We start from the raw sequence: 18,709 nt of genomic DNA on the forward strand, positions 1-18,709 counted from the left end.
ATCGGAAAAGGTTATCTGCAGCCCGTAAGCCCGTGATTTGCGCCGTCCCTCGACTCTTGGCTTCCCGCCGGAGGCAGGATCTCGTGGAGCGTGACTCACTCGTCTACTCGTCTTCCTTGGACTAGTACTATTTTTAGACCCCGGTCCCGGAATGGCAAATAGCTGGGACTTTTCACCGAGCGAAGTCATCGACGACGATCTCTGATCTGCTCTCTCTCTCGCTCGCTCCGTTCCGTGAACTGAACTGGAACAGGATACCCCGGGACTTTCGAGTCGAGTCGATTTTACACACCACGTCAACCGTGAAGTGGTCGATGATGTCGACTGATGTGACCGTGTGTCTGCCATCGTTTGGCCAATCGCCCCTTCCCGGGTTTTCCTTTTCTTCCATGGCCTTCTCTAGGACTCTGCAACCGAAACCCGTTCGCCGCTTGGTGTTTGTTTGTGTGAGTGACACGGTACTACACGGTATGCAAAATAACGAGCGACTCAGTAAAGCGCCGTGCGACGACAACGATGGCGACCCCGCGTTTATTTACCGACTGAAGTCGACAAATATTTATCTTTCCGTTCTTTTTTTTTTTGGTTTTGCCTATCCCCAGTCACCGGGAACTTACGAAGCGGGTCGGCCAACTCCCATTGGGTGGGACCACCGTCCCGTCTCGGCTGCCAAGGGTCGAGATTTTGATACGGCAGCTAGGCAAGAGTTTCCAGCAACCGGTGGTCGGTTTGGGTTCGGTTCGGGGTTTGGGCTTTCGGGAAAGTTGGCTCGTTTTTGGGGAAGCTCGCCCGCCTCAAGGGATGCATACGGAATTTAGCACTAACACCGTCACCATCACCATCAAGACCAAGAGTGTTGTGGGCAAGGGAGCGAACACGCCTAAGGTCGAGCCCCGAGTTGGTCATAAAATCATTAACTAGCTCATTTGGATGCTGAAAGAAAATGCTGAAGAGTTGTGTAATGTTTATTCAGTCACACCCGGGTCCCGGGACCTCTAAAAGAGTGGGCCGTGTAGGAGCACGCAGCAGGGATCCTGCCGCACTGCCTGCGCAGGTGTGAAAAAGAAAGTCCAGCTAACGGAACGGCGCTCCGGAAGCGGCTAAGGCTTTCGACTAATTTATGTCTTTGCTGAGCAAACATCAGCACCTCCGGTGTGTTTTCTGGCGGGGCGCGCTAACGCCAAACCGGGTGAGTGATCCGGGTACCTTTGGAGGAATTATCTTTCGTCCTGAATAAAAGTGTTTACATGTTCTGGTGTTTCATCTCCGGTGGACGCTCGAGGACGCTCTGGGCAAATGAGGAATGAAGTCCATTCTGGTCCGAATTGCCGAGTGTGCTTGTGCACCGTGATGGGCGGACTGGAGGTAACCATAGTAACGGGTTTGTTGAGAAAAAAAGCAAGAAAAACCTTCGAACGAGGGCGTCCTACCGAATGATAGGTCTTTGATCCGTACTTAAAAGATGTTTAACATCACCTTTATTTCACGTGTTGCGCCCAGAGCCCAGCCAAAACGAAGCAGGTCTAACCCCAAAAACATAAAACAGGCTTTCCAACGCAGAAGCGATCCTTCGTCGAAAAAGAAGGGATTCGGATCCGTGTCCTGGCCAGCCCGGTGTGGCCCGGGAAATTCGATGCGTGTATGCCGGTGGGCCGGTGTGCTATGCTGGGTGATAAACACCATCTGTCCGTCCGCCTGGACTATAGGCGGACGTTTAAATAATTAATTGAATTACTCACATAATAAGAAGTAATGTTATGATTATGACCAACGGACACCCGGACCGTCTCCTGCGGGCCCGACAATGGCCCCTCCTCCGTAGGCTAGGCGGTACCAACCGCAGGCCTTTTTAGTTTCGGCTTCCCGGGTTTTTCTGGGTTGGGGGATGAGTCTCCCGCCATCGGATCGTGTCGCCATCGACTGTCGCCACGTGTTCCGGAACTGGAAAGCCACCGGGCACCGGTTCGACTAGCTAAATGTTTACACGGTTCCAGAGGTTCAGGAGGACAGAACGACAGAGTGAATTGCAAATGAAGCAACATCGCCAGGCTGCATTCAGTGGCCCCGAAAATTCCGGAAAAGGTGGCATTTAACCTTTCTCCCGGGGCTAGCAATTCGATGTCCCGGACCAGTAACAATAGAAACACAAGGGTGCAATCTTCAATTTGTATGGTAATTTTTGGCTACCGTCCCTGGATCGTAGGAACACGACAGCACAATTTGCACCGGAACACGCGATCTTGCTCGGATAAAACTGGCTCGCGCCTAAGGGTATGCAATTTGCTTTGCGTGACCACCGTGGTTTTCGCAGTTTTGGAGTGGAGTTGCAACACTTTAATTAGCAAATCTTTTCTGCAACACAAAACACCATCAAGCAGCTGGTTTGCCTCTTGTTTTTGGGGGGTGACAAAAGCTCCTAACCACGGAGTGTGGACCACCAGCTAATTTACAAAATAACGACAAAGAAAAACCTCGATCTTCGGTGGAACGGAGTGCCATAATTCACGAGAAGTGTCGTTCTATGAGCTCGTTAACCAACAGACAGCTGACATAATTGTTGCTGTGAGCGGCAGCATTAAGTTTCATCTCAAATAACTGCGGACGAGACGGGACCGAGAATACAATTATTTGCATATGGCAGGCCTTTTGAGCTGGCTTGATTGATTGTTATGGCGCGTGTCGGGTTTTATTTGGGTAGAACCCGGGCAGGCCGTGGCGGATATATAATACACGCGGCGCCACACGAATGGAGAATTTTTTTTTTGGTATTTTGAAAGGAATGCAAAATTATGTAACGCGATCTTCCCTTGGAAGTAACCAGACACTACGTTGCTTAGTGAAGTTTGCAATTGTTTGGGATGTTCCTTAATCTATTTACAGTTTCAATATGGTTCTTTTTACAAATTCAACGATACCATTCTACGCTTTAAGGCGAGGTCCTTAATATCTTAAAAAGCTCACAAATATTCTGGTAAGTTACACTACCCCAAGAAAGAGAATCCACATTCGGAAAAGACCAGAATCGTTGTCGGCGAGCTTTGACATCGATCAAAACCCCTAAAACCAACCCTGGCCATCAGCGCACCAGGTTTCTGACGAGCAATACGTAAACATGGGCCGAAAACATTCCCGAGACGTTATAAACATTCCATTCTCGATGAATCTGCATATAAAACGCTTAACCTGGACGACACGGTGGGGCGGTGAGTTTGGTTGCTCGGGTCTAAGGTATCAATTTTTATGTACCATACCACCGGCCCGATACGATGAGTCCCCCGAGGGCCGTCGGCCGATCTGTCTCGCTCGTTCACGGGCGAATGGAGGCGCGCAGGAATAGAAACAAAAAAAACGGACGCCTGTAGGGCCTGCAGGCCGAGCACGACCAGACAGACGATGGCGCCCTTTTCCGACCGAATGACAAATACGATGACGACGACGATGTATCCCGCAAGCAAACCCATGTTCTTCGACTCCGACCGGTACAGGTTAGGCCCTCCAGCAGCACAGACGCGGGTACTCGCAGTGCTCTGCATGTGCGACGATGAAATAACTATTTGCCCAAGAACCGCCAGAAGGACAAACTGAGCCCCTGCTCTGCGTCCTGTGATCCTGGTCGTGAACGGTGAACCCTAGGCCCAAGAACCAAAGGCAAAGCCGACTCGCAGAAATCAATAAACCACTTCCCGGGCACGAGTATTTCCGGTGTTCGAGAAGGAGATTTCGTTGAAACTTTAAGGATTATTCTGGCATCCTGTGGCTATGTTTAGACAAATAGAAACCCTTTCCGTTCCTTGGTGGGAGGAAATATCCATTTCTTCTCACTTTCGGTATTTTTATGAACGTTGCGTCCGCCCTTAACAATACTGCCTACTGGAACTTCCGGTTCCACCGGGCGGTCACCGACGGGAGCCAGCAACATGAAAGTGATTCGCTGCCCTCGGGCAATATTTTCTTAGCCAGGTTGGTGCGACCTGGAACCGGAAATGAGTTCCTTTGATTTGCCACCGTGCGATGCCAGAGTATACAGGACATCGGCGACCATTTTATGCTGGCATCCCGCCCGCGGGCTGATCTGTTTCGATAGTTTCGGTCGTGTGTAGGCCAACAGAAGCACGATCGCGACGTCCGCCGCGTGAAGTAGAGCGTATGCAAAGCGCTTCAGCTCCGGTATCCAGTCTCCACACACCGGAAACGACCGGAAAAACCGGCACACCGTATCGTAATCGAAACCAAACGATACGTTTCGACCGGACAGGACTGTGAGACACGCGTTAGTGTGGATTCCAGTCCACCGAACCCCCGAAGGATTCATTTCGAGACGTCGATTTAAGTGGAACGACAGATCGAACAAGTCGTTAAGGAAATGTCGCGTGAAAAGGACCGATCCTGAACCCGGGGATCCGGTGGTGGGCCGTTATCGTACCGACGGGAAATGGAAACTTTCTTCTGCCTGTCGAACTTTCTTACCAAACCCGGAAGCGGCTCCGTCGATTGGAAGTCCGGAAAGTCATGTGGTGGTGGCGCCGAATGGCGAACATTGCAAGTTTTGTAAGAACCCAGTGCCCAGTGGGTTGGGAGCAAGACTGGCAAAGACAATGGCCCTAGCAAGTGGGTTAATGTGTGCCCGCATACACCCCACACGCTTCGGGCGAGCGATAAAGACGACGTGCCTTGTGAATGGTTCCTCGTTCTAAACCGGTGCAGGTTTTATGCTGGCGGTCGGGTCGGTTCGGGTTAAGCGATTATGCTTTGCGATGCGCTTTTGCTTCGGATGGCTTCTTTCGGATCGGAGAAAGTATCTGACGCCGGTTGCACTACTTTGCAATCGCTTATTACCGATGACATTTGTTGGCAGAAGCAATTGGTTCGCACAAATTGAATGTCGACGATCTATTCCATATTTGTGGTACCGACCGGTGCTGATTCACAGCTCGTGGATGTTTTCCGAGGCTGTGGGGTTGTGGCATCAGCAGAACTCTTTCATTGCAGCTCGTTTAACTCGCCAGTTGGCCATTGTAAAAGTTGGTTCGTTCGTTGGTTCGGTTACGCGTTACGTGTTGGCGTTTTGAACTGTTTTTTCGAAGTGAAATCGTGTGCAATCGCTGTCATCGGCGGTACATGTAGTGTGCTCTAATGTTAATTCAATCATGAACCGTTCAAAAATGATGTTACATTTTTACATAATTGTTTTTACATTTTTACATAATTTTTAATATTTTAACCTCGCGATGGAAACTATGAATACGAGGCAGTCCAAGGCACAATTGCCCAAACAAAAGCCATCAAATTATGTTATGTTGGGCCTCCGCAACTCGGTGTTGGATTGATCGGATTGAGGCTATGCAACGGATCGGATTGAGGCCATACATTGCAGTTAGTAACGCATAGTGCTTTTTTTCATGCCGTCAGTAATAGTTCTTTTATGTCTTCATAGTAAGTTAGACGAGTGGGTTGTCAGTCATGCTACGAAGCCCGAAAAAACGAAAAGTTTGAAAGAAAAGTTGAAAAGTTTCGTTCGTTTTATTGAACAGTGTAATTGAAGCACGTATTTATCAAGCAAACAATGGTGGTACCTAGGGAGGTCCCAATTCAGCCCTAATTAATAAATTCACGTTAAAAACAAAACCAAATTGCAAATACGAACATTCCCATAACGGTTTCGGAGGCCTTCCGCCATTCAACCGTTTAAATCGATCGATTTTAATGATAAGCTTAGTTTGGTATTCCGACGAACGAACGAATCGCGTTAATCAACGATTCAAGCGAGAACCGTCATTAATCATCGAACCAGTCTCCTCCCCAAATGCGAGCTCCAATAAATCCAACCGAATCGATAAACTTATGGAGACCAACGCAACAAGTGTTGCAAAATATAAACTACCCTTCTCGCTCCAAACCCGCACGAGGCGGTATTAATTTGGCGCAACCCCACTCTCGAACCCCACCATTCCGGGGTGCCAGGTTACCGTCCACCGGGATTCCAGTTACCAGACCGCGGGAGTCTTTCTTTTTCCGCTTCGGGACCTCACGGTGAAGAAACGGGCAGACATTGTATGCGTTGCGCGCTGCATGAATTTTTAAACTTTCAATCAAAGCCCACGGGAAAAGTTGTGGGCAAATTTGTACTTCCATTCGCAAAAAAAAAAACAAAAGAAAAATGAAAAACCAAAAATATGAAACACACACAAATAACCCGAACTGAGACAGGGCCCGAGCCGGTGCTAGGTTTCGGGCGCGCGGTCGGTCAGTTCGAATGAAAAGCCTTTCTATTCGATGTTTGCCTTAAACCGAAAAACATTTTCCCGATTTTTGGCGGCCCAGAGGCAAAGAAAGTGGTCCTTGCAGAGGCCAACAAAATCCGGGATCCGAAAATAGAACGTAGGAAAAAAAAACGGAGCAGGACCGCGCTTGTTTGCTGTTTGTTTATGTAATACACCGCGCGCAGCATAGCATTTCCGACAAACACACACACACAGCTCGGTACATTTGTGAAGCTGGCGAGCTTTCAATGGCACCTTTCCGGTTGAAACTGTTAATATTTTATTCATCCCATACCCATAGCCCCAGGAGTGAATGGATTTGCGGGGAAGAAAAAAAGGACGAACTGAAACCGAAACGGCAAAAGTGGCGAGACCCTGTTTCGGACGTGGAGTTTTGTTGTTGTTGGGGTCCCATGCGATGCAGGAAACGAGCAATCGGGCCCGGTGATGCGCACCGGGACTGCAGGGAATGGATCAATGGATTACCGATCCGGCGCGAAGACGCTTTGGAATCGACTTTACACTTAAGCTAATTTCCCTAGCGCCCCACTGGCCACTAGCGCACTAGCAGGGAAGGTTAGGACCTCTCCGTTGGTCCTTTGGTCCGCCACCGGTACGGTTGTTGGATCGATAACCGAGTCCCGCCGGCTTACCCGGACGTCACCAGCCATACTTCTAGCTAATGGGACCGGCGAGCCCTCAGATCTCTCCAGATACTTTCCAGGCCCCACCGGCACCGTTGTGCCGTCTGTTTGCGTTTCCCATCAATGACGCTGCTCTGCTCCATTGGCAGATTCTGTGTTTTCCTTGCCACCACACAGGCGTGTAAGCCTTCGACATCGGCGAACGCATCAAAGGATGTCACTGGCCGTTACCTAGGAGAGTGAACTCGATGTGTCAGAAGCCTCACGGCTGCTGGTAAGCGGATAAACATATCACCCAACCATACAAGGATCCCATTCGGTGGGCGCATCGGTGAGGGCAGCTTATATGAGCCACTTACAGGCTCTCGCTCTCTCTCTCCCCCAGACTCTGCGCTCTGCCTTTCTGCTTTTCGTTGCGTCTGTCAGCTTGGGTTGTGTTTAATGCTTCGCCAATGTGCAGTGACACCGGTGGCTCTGTGAAGGCCCAAGAAGCCCTAGAGTGGTGGCCGTGCAGAAGCCGGCAGCAGGACGGCAGGCAGGACAATATTTGTTTCTTCCGTGTTTTACACACCGGGACCGGGGACCACTTATCGTGGTCCATTGCCCGGAACGTGGCTCGCACAGGAAGCCTACTTATTGGGAAGTTTGAAGAAAGGAACGCAAGCCTGTTAAAGGACGATTACATCTTAATGGAGGGCAAAAGAAAGCGTACCGAACCGAGTAGGAACAAGGGAAAGAAGTCAAGAAATACGAAGCACAGAATATGTTCGTAGACATGAAAGGAATGAATTCTGAATGGCCGCTGTTGCTGCTCAACGTTTTACGTTTCATGAACCACACCGAGAATTGTCCAGTTATTTGACGTTTCCAAAACAAACCCAAACAAATTGGCAAACATGCTTACGCTGAAAGTGGCGGTGACCAATCGAAATGATCGAACACACGGAGGGAAAACAAAATTGGGGCCCAGGGCCCGTTACATGTCAAATGCATTAAAATGGTTGAAAGTGTTTCATATTTGTTTTGATCCTTTTTCGTCCTTTGGTCGGAAAATGACCACTGAACCGTTCGGGCTTTTAGCACTCGGAGCTTCAAGACGGGGGCCCCACACCGGTGAATGTGTCGGTGACATTTATGACCATAGAGCCATAAAGTGCGACCCAGGATCGAACCCAGCGAATCGAGAGGAACTGCACGCTGCGAACTTTTTCGATTCAAAAACTTTTGCTCCGCTCCGGATCAAGCTGATCATGTGTCAGTGCGTGTGTGTGTGTGTGTGTGTGTGTTCAAAGGATTCGTTCCGCCTCTGAGGCCAGGAATTCGTGATGATTTTTCCATGTACGGTTTATAATTTGCAACTTCACGAACATGCGCGTCCCGGCTCCCACCGGGTTGAAGCAGGGATTCCGAGGGGCGCACAAAAGAAATGGGACCTGCTAATGGGCGCTCCCGTTGCAGGCAAATGATGGCGCATGATGGCGCATGATGGGCTTACGATTGAGCTCATTACAGGGCCAGACCTGAATCGGATCGGATACGTCGTGCGAACTCGTACGCCGTGCTGGAGCTTTTACCGGATATTCTGTTTTGTGTCGAAAGCAGACACCCCGTTTTTTGGAGTTTGGAGCCACCGTGGCCCCTATTGTTATTATTTTTGGGTTTTTGGTTCGCTGACAAAAAAAAGAGGATGTGTCGGCTCGGGAAGGATCGCGTAGGCCGCTCACGGCAAAAATCTCCGGTGTCGGATTCGCAATGATTGGCGCGCCTTTAGTTCACCTTCAACGGTTAGCTCACCGAACGCCGTCGAAACGGCCCGGCCCGGGATAGATGGGTGGGGTGTGCATCGACCGGGGCTTGCTTCGGTTGGCCCACCGAAGTCGTCATAAATGGAGGACATGATAGCCATCATTAGCGTAACCGCACGCTTGTGTAGGACCCAAATCCCATTCCCAACTGTGGCCAACTAATAAATCATTTCCGTTTAAGGTGGGGTGTAAAATGAGGCAACCGCCACCGACATCGGCGTGCTTTCCCGGTGCCTGTTCCTTGTGACATTCGGGATAAATTGGTAGTTTTGATCGAAAACCAAGCCAAGCCCTTAACGCCCTCCTTGACGCGTCTTGTTCCGTTCGGCATCGACTATGCTGCCGTTCGGACTTTAATGTTGCCCTTTTCACAACACGATTCCATGGGCCCCCGGAACCCGGCGGAAAACAAGGAACAATAATCGATTTTCCATGCCCTCTTGCCAACGGAAAACGGTCCCCCAGCGGCAAGATGGATCACTGGAGTGGACATGAAATCGCTCTCTCTCTCTCTCTCTCCCGGTGACTTTAAGGGCACGCCTGGTCCCGGCACGCCACGCCGATTGCAATTGGTTAGCATAATTTTCCCCCATTTTTCTTTTTCCACGCGCTTTGGCCCTTACCCTGGCCCGACCCGGCACCGGCAAGGCACACGCCACCTGACGTTGAGTAATAGTTCGTCCGGCATGTGGCATTTCGTTTCCGCCCGGATCCGCTGATTGAAATATAAAACTTTTCACCCACGCCTTCTGGGACCACGCGAGGCCAGAAGAAGGGCCGAAAAAGGAAGTTATTATGCTGGACGCTGGACTTCCTTGGGTCCGACCTCAATAAAAGCAGGAAAAGCCATTTGAGAAACAGGATTAAAACACAATCACGCCCGGGAAAAGTTTCCGGATTTCCTTCAAGAGCCGAACGACCTCTCAGAACGGAATCGGTCTGGAATCGGTAATCCAACTCACTCTCTCCCGCTCGCTGGGTGGTTCTATCGATTGGGTTCCCTTTCGCATAGACTTGGGAACCCCCTTTTCGGTGATGGTGATCCTCATGTCGGAAGTTTCCATTTCAACAGCCCATGTTGGCCTTATTGGCCTTCACCGGCTTATGGTGAAAAATGGGCCACCACAGCCTGGGTTGACATTCAAGACGATTTGATCTTGGGCGAGCTGCACTTAACCCATGCAAACGAATCCACCCGGAGGTTCCCAAACGTTCCTGCAGCAAGTGATATGAAAATGGGCATTTTAAAGCCCTCTAACTCGACGTTACTTCATCCACCTCCGAATGCATTTAATATAACGCTTTCGCACAACCTCACAACCGGAAGCACCCGAAGGTGCTACAGCATAAACGGCTGAAGCCAAAAACAATAAACATCCCGCTGAGCACCGGGAACCACTCACCGGGACCGGGCCGGAAACCATGGCTCAAACGGCGAACGCTTGTAGGACGCAAATCGGTTCCGATTTCCTCGAAGTTCACAACGAACCACCCCACCCCCCGGCGGGTCATGTTTTTCGTGTCACTAGCTTCTTGGAAACGATTTATTTCCCTACGCCATGCCATGCCACAAAACCGATTACCGCGCTTCCCGGGGCTTCTTTCTTCTTCGCCGCACGAGGTCGAAATCGAAGGAACGGAAAAAGAGTTCAAGCGGATCCTGTGCCGCCAAAGGACCGACTGTCGGTCCGGAGTTTCCGCGACAAACGAGCTTTTCGCGTACTTCGAGTACAACGCTCGCGACGAACCGACTGCCCCACCGAGACACACAGCACCGGGGCTCCTGCCCCGGTGCTTTCTTATTCAATTTGAAACGATATACAAATCGTCGGGCGAACCCCCGCCTCGCTGGAACGCGGCACCCTGCCCGGTCCCGGTTCGACGGTCCTCGTCTAGGACGAAACGAAAAGGATGAAAGGAATATGAGCACGCGACACGAGTGACGGCCGTCGCCGGTGGTGGCCTTCCGCCGGCACCGAACCGTTTCCGGTGCTTGAAGTTTAATTTAAAACTGTCGGCTAAATATAGGAACAGCGCGCCGCGGTGCAGACGACGATCGGGTTTGCTGACGACGATGATCCACTTGCACTCATGCACGCCATTCCGTTTGTTTGCGCCCTTCACGATTGGGTGGTCAAGGGGGGGAGTGAACCGATAGAATAGAGGCAATTTTGCCGACTTTCATGTTGCCGGTTCGGGTAATTAGTGTGCCGAAAACTGGTGATCGCACGCTCGCCACTCGGCTACGGAGCCGGCCAGGTCCGGGAAATTAGATTAATTTCTCGTGATCATCGCGTGTCACGTGTGACATACTCGGTGTCCCGGGTGCCTGAAGTTCCTGCAATTCGGACCCGGACCCGGTAAAGGAACCGGTTCGTACTGGTGCCGACCGAATAGGAAAGCCTGGCCCCCGTCTGAACCCCCACAGCGGAAAACTCGTGTGTACGAAAATGCCAAGTCAATTAGCCGCTCGTGACGGACTGGAAATTGGCTAAATTTTTCCCGAAGGTCAACACCAAATTTATGCTCCGCACGCGAACGATCCTCCGTGTTCCGTGTTTTTGCGTTCCCCGGCAGCCGGCAGCTTAACGATAAAACAACGCCAAACCGGAAGTCGTTGTCCGTCGATTTGGCTCGCAGGTTTTGGGTGTTTTTTTGTTTTGTTTTCGGGTGCCATAACTTTAATTGCCAAGCACTTTGCTTCCCGCGGCGTGACAAGAAGTCATGTCATAAATCGTCGATTCACGACGAGAATCCTTTTTCGGTCCGTTCGGTTCGGTACCAACGGCGAGCCGAACACGCGGCCAGCTGGAGCTTCGGGGATGGAAATGTTTAATTAATTACCTTCGGCTTTTGAACCGGGGTGGGCGCCCGGAAACCGAACATCGATAAATTACTGTAATCAAGCCACCGGCGAGCGTCGGACTTTCGGATGAGTCGCTCCGCTCCGTTGTGTGCGCCGGCAAAATATGCTCCCCATCTCGGTGCGGTCTGAAGAAAATTGATTACAGCTGCCGTGCTGTTGTGGCAACTGCGGCTCATGATAGAAACTCGTGCGATGCTGTGGCACTCTCCACGGCATTAAGGGCACCCGCAAAAACGTGGCCTCACCGGGGTCCGAGAGTCTTCCGACGACACCGCTAAGAGCTGCTGTCGACGCTTTTTAAGAGGGTAAATTGTTTCAGCATCTCACGGCCCGGACTTCCGGCCGTACGACGCGGCCGGTGGTCCCGATCCCGAGTGTTTTTTCGCTTTCGTCGCCTTAAGCGAAGCCTTGCTTAGGTGCTACCGGGGTGTGTAGCTCTCCGACCGCTCTGGAAGATGCTTCCTGGTGGAAATGGCGTTTGCAGAAATTGATTTACCACCAAACAAGTTTTTAATCCTATTTGGGCAATTAGTTTGGATCGTTTGCAGCAAGGTGGCTTTCCAAGGAAGGTGTGCCGTGGAAGGATGTGGATGGCGCTTCACGCTGACGGTGGCCGGACCGGACGAGACCGAGTGCCACTTGACGACAGTCAGTAATTCTTTATTTCAAATAGTTTGCTCCTCAATTGTACTACGCCTGACACTGGGAAGGCAAACATGTTGAAGCTCTAGCGTTGGGACCGAAAAGTAATCCTCTCACCCAAATGTTTCCACCATCTCAGTGTAATGTAAATTCGCTGTGGTCTCCACTTTCTGCACGAATGTCGTTTGCTTCGTAGCGCTCAAAAAAAGAACTGCTTCAATGTCACGATAAGACGAGCTAGAAGCTCCGATGGCCGGGCATAAAGATGGACGCTCGTTTAAGAAATGGCTGTGCCCTGGAAACTGGTGACATTCTGCGGGTCGTGTCTCCGGCAGTGCATGTGGCGCGCACGGCCCCAAAGCCCCAGTGCTGATGGCTGCAAAATAATCGATATTTTTAATTAAATCTCTATCCAGACCCCAATCTGTGAGCCCCGATCGGCCCCGATTGTCGTTTCGGGGCGCCGCGTCCTGCGGCCACGGGCACGGGTTCGCTTCCTTCCGGTACGTTGCGATAGGCGATAGTGCAAACCGAACCCCGATGGCAATGTCTTTTACGGGTTGATGTCACCGAATAATTTCGTCGGCATGGTACACGCTATTTTTAGGCACGCTCCCGGTTCGTCCGGAGGACACTGAGGCCCTGTTCCGCCGGGAGTTCGGAATAGAATTTAAATAAGAAATATTAAATATGGAAAAAGGTTTTTTTGAGAAATTGACATTTCATTGATAAATCATTCAGCAAGAAGTGGCACTCACGTTCAGCACTTTTTCAATTCTTTCCTCCCCAATTGGAAGATGTATTGGAGGTCAATATTAGGTTTAAAAAGTTATTAAAGATAGTTTTTATGCTTCGTAAATCACAGAAGCGTGACCAATTTGGTCGAAAAGCATAAAAGAAACATCGCTCACGATTGTTCCGTATCAGCAGCCCGCCGAGAGGGCCAAATCTTGCTTTGGCGGCCACGGTGCACGATGGGGAATTTGTAGTGGTGCACGCGGACATTTATGGCTTAAGGACGATCAAATTCAAAATTATATCTCTACGAACGCGTGTGTCAGGAATACTAAATTAGTTATTTTCGATATTATAAGGCATTTTAACGCCCCAAGTTATACAATCGGCATGACACAGGCTCGGATAGCATTCGTAGCAATAACTTTTTAACGTCATCTACCTAAATTAGGATGAAAATCTTATAAAAATCTAAAAATCATCCTATCACGCATAACGTGTAAACATTCACAGCAATATTTATTAATTGATTTCTTCACTTATACCGATATTATCTACTTCCTAACAAGTTAACGTCCTAAGCGTCCCAATAAGTTAGGCCCATTTGCACATTGCAAAAGTGACAAGACAGCAAACAACAAGTGGTACTTCAAAAATTTAGTAACTCAGTTCCGCAAACTTTGAATTCGCCTAATGTCCACCCATTTTCCCCACAGTGCGGTGGTGGTCCCGGTCACTGTTACCCGTTATCTAATAACACTGCAGCGGCCCCCGAGCTCGGCTGGCAATAAAAGTCAATTACGAGGCAACTACCCGAATCGTGGTGCCAAGTGGACAAAGGGAAATAGGTACGTACGGCAGGCGCGCCCAAAAGAAAAGCCGAGCGGAGGCTAAGCGAAGCGAAAAAGGCTGGCCGGCCCCTTCTGCGTGACCGGCGCCGGTGCCCTCGGTTCGCCCGCCCGAAAAGGATGCGCCCGCCGGTGCTAATTATACCTTGCCGAGCCGGGGCAACCTTGCCGGTGTGGCGTGTGTAATGGTCGAAAAATGGACCATGGACCGGAGCAAAGGCACCACCGCCGGCAGACGTTCGGAGACCTTCGCATCCCCTTTGGAAGGACTTTGCGGCCGGTCAAAAAATTTGTACAAAAAAGAAAACGGACCCTGCAGCCGTCCGGGACCTTCCGGTACCCGGACCTTGACTGGGCAAGATTTATTAGCATAACCCGGTAACGAAGGTTAGACACCGGACCAAACCGCGGACCGCCGACCAGCGCACCGCAGCGCCACGGTGGTTACGGTGTCCCTTTTGCCAGCTCCTTCACGGGCCGCCGAAAATGGTGGGCCAAACACAGAGGAACTAATGATCGGGTTCGTGGCCGTGGGGCCGTGCGTTTTCTTCATTTCCCTGTGCGGTGGCCACCGGCGGGTTGCGAAATCGCGGGACCCTCACGAGGAATGGCTTGATGGATGACTTTCAGTGCTTACTTTCGATGCGGATAGGTTGCCAACTTTGATTTAAAAATGGTGTATTCACGCCTCGGCCAAACTCGGGCCCCTCGAATGGCCCGGGGTTCGAAGTCGTTGTGCCGAAGTCGGGCATCCTCAAGCACATCCAATTAGCTTGCCGACGACAACGACGATGTGGGTTCTAAAAATAGCATTCCGATTTCGAAACCAACAAGGAACGCGAAGCTCGACGATGCTGCGGCGTGATAAAACCAACCAGTCCAAGGCAACGCTTTCGCCCAGCTCCGCCGCTTATCCGGCGCCGGAGCAATTGAAGTTTGGCGAGAAAGTTTTACATTAAATCGCTCGCTCGTGGCACGCCACTTGCTCCATCTTCGATCCTGCCCGGACAGCAGAATCCCCGCCACTTGCGAGGATATACAGTTTACATACCAGAAGCCGGACGAAGCACTCCACTGCGCGGAATCGGCCCCAGCTTCCCAGTGTTCTGTGTGCACCGGTTTTCTTCAATCTCCTATCTTTTAATCCATCACAGGGAAAGCCGTTGAAGGGCGAGAACAGCAATCAGCTGCAGCATCTTAACGCACAATGTGTGTGTGTGTGTGTGTGCGGTGCCTTCTCGCAGATCCTGTTGCCTTGTTCTTGGGCACGCAAAATAATACGGTGGCGTCACGGCGCCAGCAGAGCGCTGACTGACAGTAACGAGGGACCACCATCGAGAGATGGGTGTCGGGCGATGGCGATGAAGTCAACTGTCCGCTGCTCGTTAGCCACCGACAGGGAGACTTCACGGCTACGCTAATAAGATTCGAAGTGTGTCATCGTCAGTCACTCTCGTCCGTCCGTCGTCAGTCAGTCAGTCAGTCAGGACGATTGTTAGAAGGTCGAAGGCGAACAACAACAACAACACCAAATCATGAGGCTCCTTGTGAATGCTGGAGCCAGCCACCGAGTAATCGTAAACCGGCTCGCCCGGTTCGCTATTGTTTTCTGACGAACCAACCGCACCGCCTGACAGCTGCCAGTAAGGCACTGCACCGAAGCCGTGCGCTGTGTCAGCCGCGTGCCGTGCCGAAGACGTGTGGAAAATAATTAAGGATATACCCCTCTCCCGGAATCGGCGGCTGTTATCGATGAGACAAGCACGCAGGCGCTCCCAAATATCCCCTTTAAACCCAACTGAGAGGATGTCCTTTCAAGGGTAAGGCGGTTGGTATTGTGGTAATCCGGCAGCCACCGTTGCTTCAACCGGTTCACCGACAGTGGCAAAGCTTTTAAGCCGGCAGCGCAGATTATGAATGATGAAAGTAAATTGAATAATAAATTAGTGTACCGCTCGTTTGGGGACCCACCGTCAGAGGGCGCTGCCAGACAATCGGCGAGCGATGAAGGCGGTCCCTTTTCGGTTAATCCGTCCCACATCCCACAATCGGAACGAATGACAAATAATGATAAATTTAAGAACCATCCTCGGAGCGACTGGAACCCCGGCAGTTATCCCGGCTGGGACGCCCGATGGGCAATTACACCCACAGCAGGCCGGCCCACCTGGCCTGGCCGGGCCCTGGGTGAAAAGGATTGAAATTTATGAGCATTATCTGCGAGCTTTATAATTTGTCGGATCACAATTTATTACTACGGGACCCGGACGGCAACGGTACATCACGTTTCTAACCCGATTTCGGTTGCTGGGAAAACAAGGACCACCCCCTGCGGGGGATGGTTTGCCTTCGACGTCTCGTATGAAAGCCGCCCTTGAGCCGTTGGTTCTCTACTTACCACTCACGGTGCGTGTTCGTGTGTGGCCTCAAAATGGAATCATAATTGGCCCATGAAACGTTTCGACGTTTTATGATGAATTCGAGCGAGCTGTGTGTCGCTAAACATGACACACTTTGGGTTCGCGTAACATGAAAAACCTTTTTAAAGCCCCCCTCAGAGTCACGACACGGCACGTGTTTGGTGTAAAAAACAAACGAAGGACTCACAGGACAAACGAAGGACTCACTATCTGCTTTGCAAGCCACGTGGCAGCAGTCGACCCTCTAATCGGCCAGTGGCACGGAAGACGAACAATTGATATATCAAATACGTAAATCTCTCACTCGTTGCACCCACCGGTGCATGTGCACCGGTCGGCTCTTATCGAGCGCTCGCGCTCAATGGCGGGCAATTAACTTCCGGTGTCGGTTGGTTACTGATCAGGATTGCGTGGATTTTGTGTGGCGCCGGTTTTGATCCGGGTGTTGATTGATGAAAGGCCGAGAAGCGGTTGAGCCGTCCAGATTAGCCCAACTTTAATGAAGCATGGCGGCGATAGACTGGGATTTTGTCTCATTATCACCATTATTATGCGCTAATCGGTGTATGCCAGGCTCCGGTGGGCTGGTCATGTTATGAGAATGGCGGACGACGAACCAGCCCGTAAAGTCCACTTAGGCCGTCCGGAGGGACAGAGGGGGCGTGGTAGGCCCCGTGTGAGATGGAGAGATTGCGTCGACCGGGACGCGATATCGGCCGGTATTGATATGTGGTGGACGAAGGCTCTCGACCGCGAGCGGTGGAAAAATTCCTTAATATTAATACTCTTTTCTTGAACCCAGGGAGCGATAGCTGCCTTCATGTCTTTGTCCGAGCTGTAACGATTTTCTCTGTTGCTTCAAGGAAAAAGTCCGTTTCGAAAAAGTGACAGTTTCCCAGCCGCCGTTTCGTAGCGCGTGTCCGTGAAGGATTACAATAGAAGAAGAGCACAAAAAGACCATATTTGAGGTTCTAACGATTAAAGGGTCTTTGTTTAAATGAGATCTATCGGAGTAATGAGGAGTAATAATTTTAATAAAGAACAGTAGAGATATGAAATTTATTATTTTGTTTCGTTTTCATATCCATGCTTCTGTTGTTCTGTTGTTAAGGGAAAACAAAGAACGTTAATTCTTTGTTTCCCAGCCAACCAGCAAAAGAATAAACATGAATTAAACCCCAAAACAAAATACGGTAAAATGGAAACGAGTCACACATCGTTCCGTGGCGGTCTTGTTTGGCCGCTGGCCAGAAAGAAACATACCATATGCTGGCAGTTGCGGAGTTGCTATTTGTGGGCTGCAGTTTTTTCCAGTTTACAATTTCAACACAACCCTCTGGCCAGAACACCCAAATCGAACCTCCCATTGAGCGGACGACGAGTTTTGAAAGCCTCCCAAATAACGTCAACCGCGGTCGAGCCAGGTCGCCTTAGGTTCTCGGTAGCGGTGGGAAATATTTATTCAGCTCGAAAACAACAACAACCGCACGCCACAGCAAACACCCCGCGGTGAGAGCGAAAGCGTGGAAAGTTAACCAAAGCAAAATAAAGCGATAAAAACGCAAACTCCCCGGACCGGAGTTGGAGTTTGGCAATGGTGAATACGATGCAAAATTAATTGACCACACGGTTTTCGCTTTTTAAATTCATACGATCTTGAAACATAATTGACGGTGTTGGGACATTTATTACGCCCATGAACGGTTTTCCCGGACGCTGCGATGTAAGCATCCATTTTTAATGAGACATCACTTTTCACGATGACGATTTTGAGCAGCAACAAAGCGGAGCTCCTGTTTAGCCATTAAACAAAACCATCGGACTGTTCGGGCTGAAGGGTGCCGTGGGTTCGTAAGTCGTTTCGAAAGTATTCTGGGGGCCTTTTTAACTTTTGGCCCCAGGCCCTATTCACCTTCCCCCGCTTGCTACAAACTTTTGGCCAGGAAAAAAGCAAAGAAAAGACTTTCAATAGGCCCATCAATTATGGACGGCCGATACTGACGCTCGGCGGTGGTGGACTTGAACTTTCACCACCACGAAATGCCCGCACAGATATTCCGTATCATGCACACAGCACTTTTGACGCAGCGGAGGCCAAGCGGTGGTTCAGGAAAAAAAAGGTGGCCAAGGGAGGACCAGAGTGCGGGAAGTTAAACTTACACCTTGAATAAATCATCCTACCGACCGAAGCGCATCGATTGACGCGAAAAGTGAAAAATGAAAAGTGTGAGTGAAAAACCACCCCACGAAGCGCGCCCACCAATGAAAGGATCGAACTTTTTCCCGTTTTCGTTTTGGTCCAGCAACCAGTGCGGGCCACGGGGGAAAAGTTGTAATGTCCCTGATTTCCCGAGTTTTCCCTCCCCCGGACGATGGGTGGCCGATAAGGACCCGAATCGAGCCAGGATCGACGTGTTCGACGAGAGTGTTGTTGTTCCGCGAGGAGGAGGAAAAGTTGTCCGGAGTCGGCCCCGGCCCCAGGTTTAATG

The sequence above is a fragment of the Anopheles cruzii genome, chromosome 2 (assembly GCF_943734635.1).
Source record: "Anopheles cruzii chromosome 2, idAnoCruzAS_RS32_06, whole genome shotgun sequence".
NCBI classification, from domain to species: domain Eukaryota; kingdom Metazoa; phylum Arthropoda; class Insecta; order Diptera; family Culicidae; genus Anopheles; species Anopheles cruzii.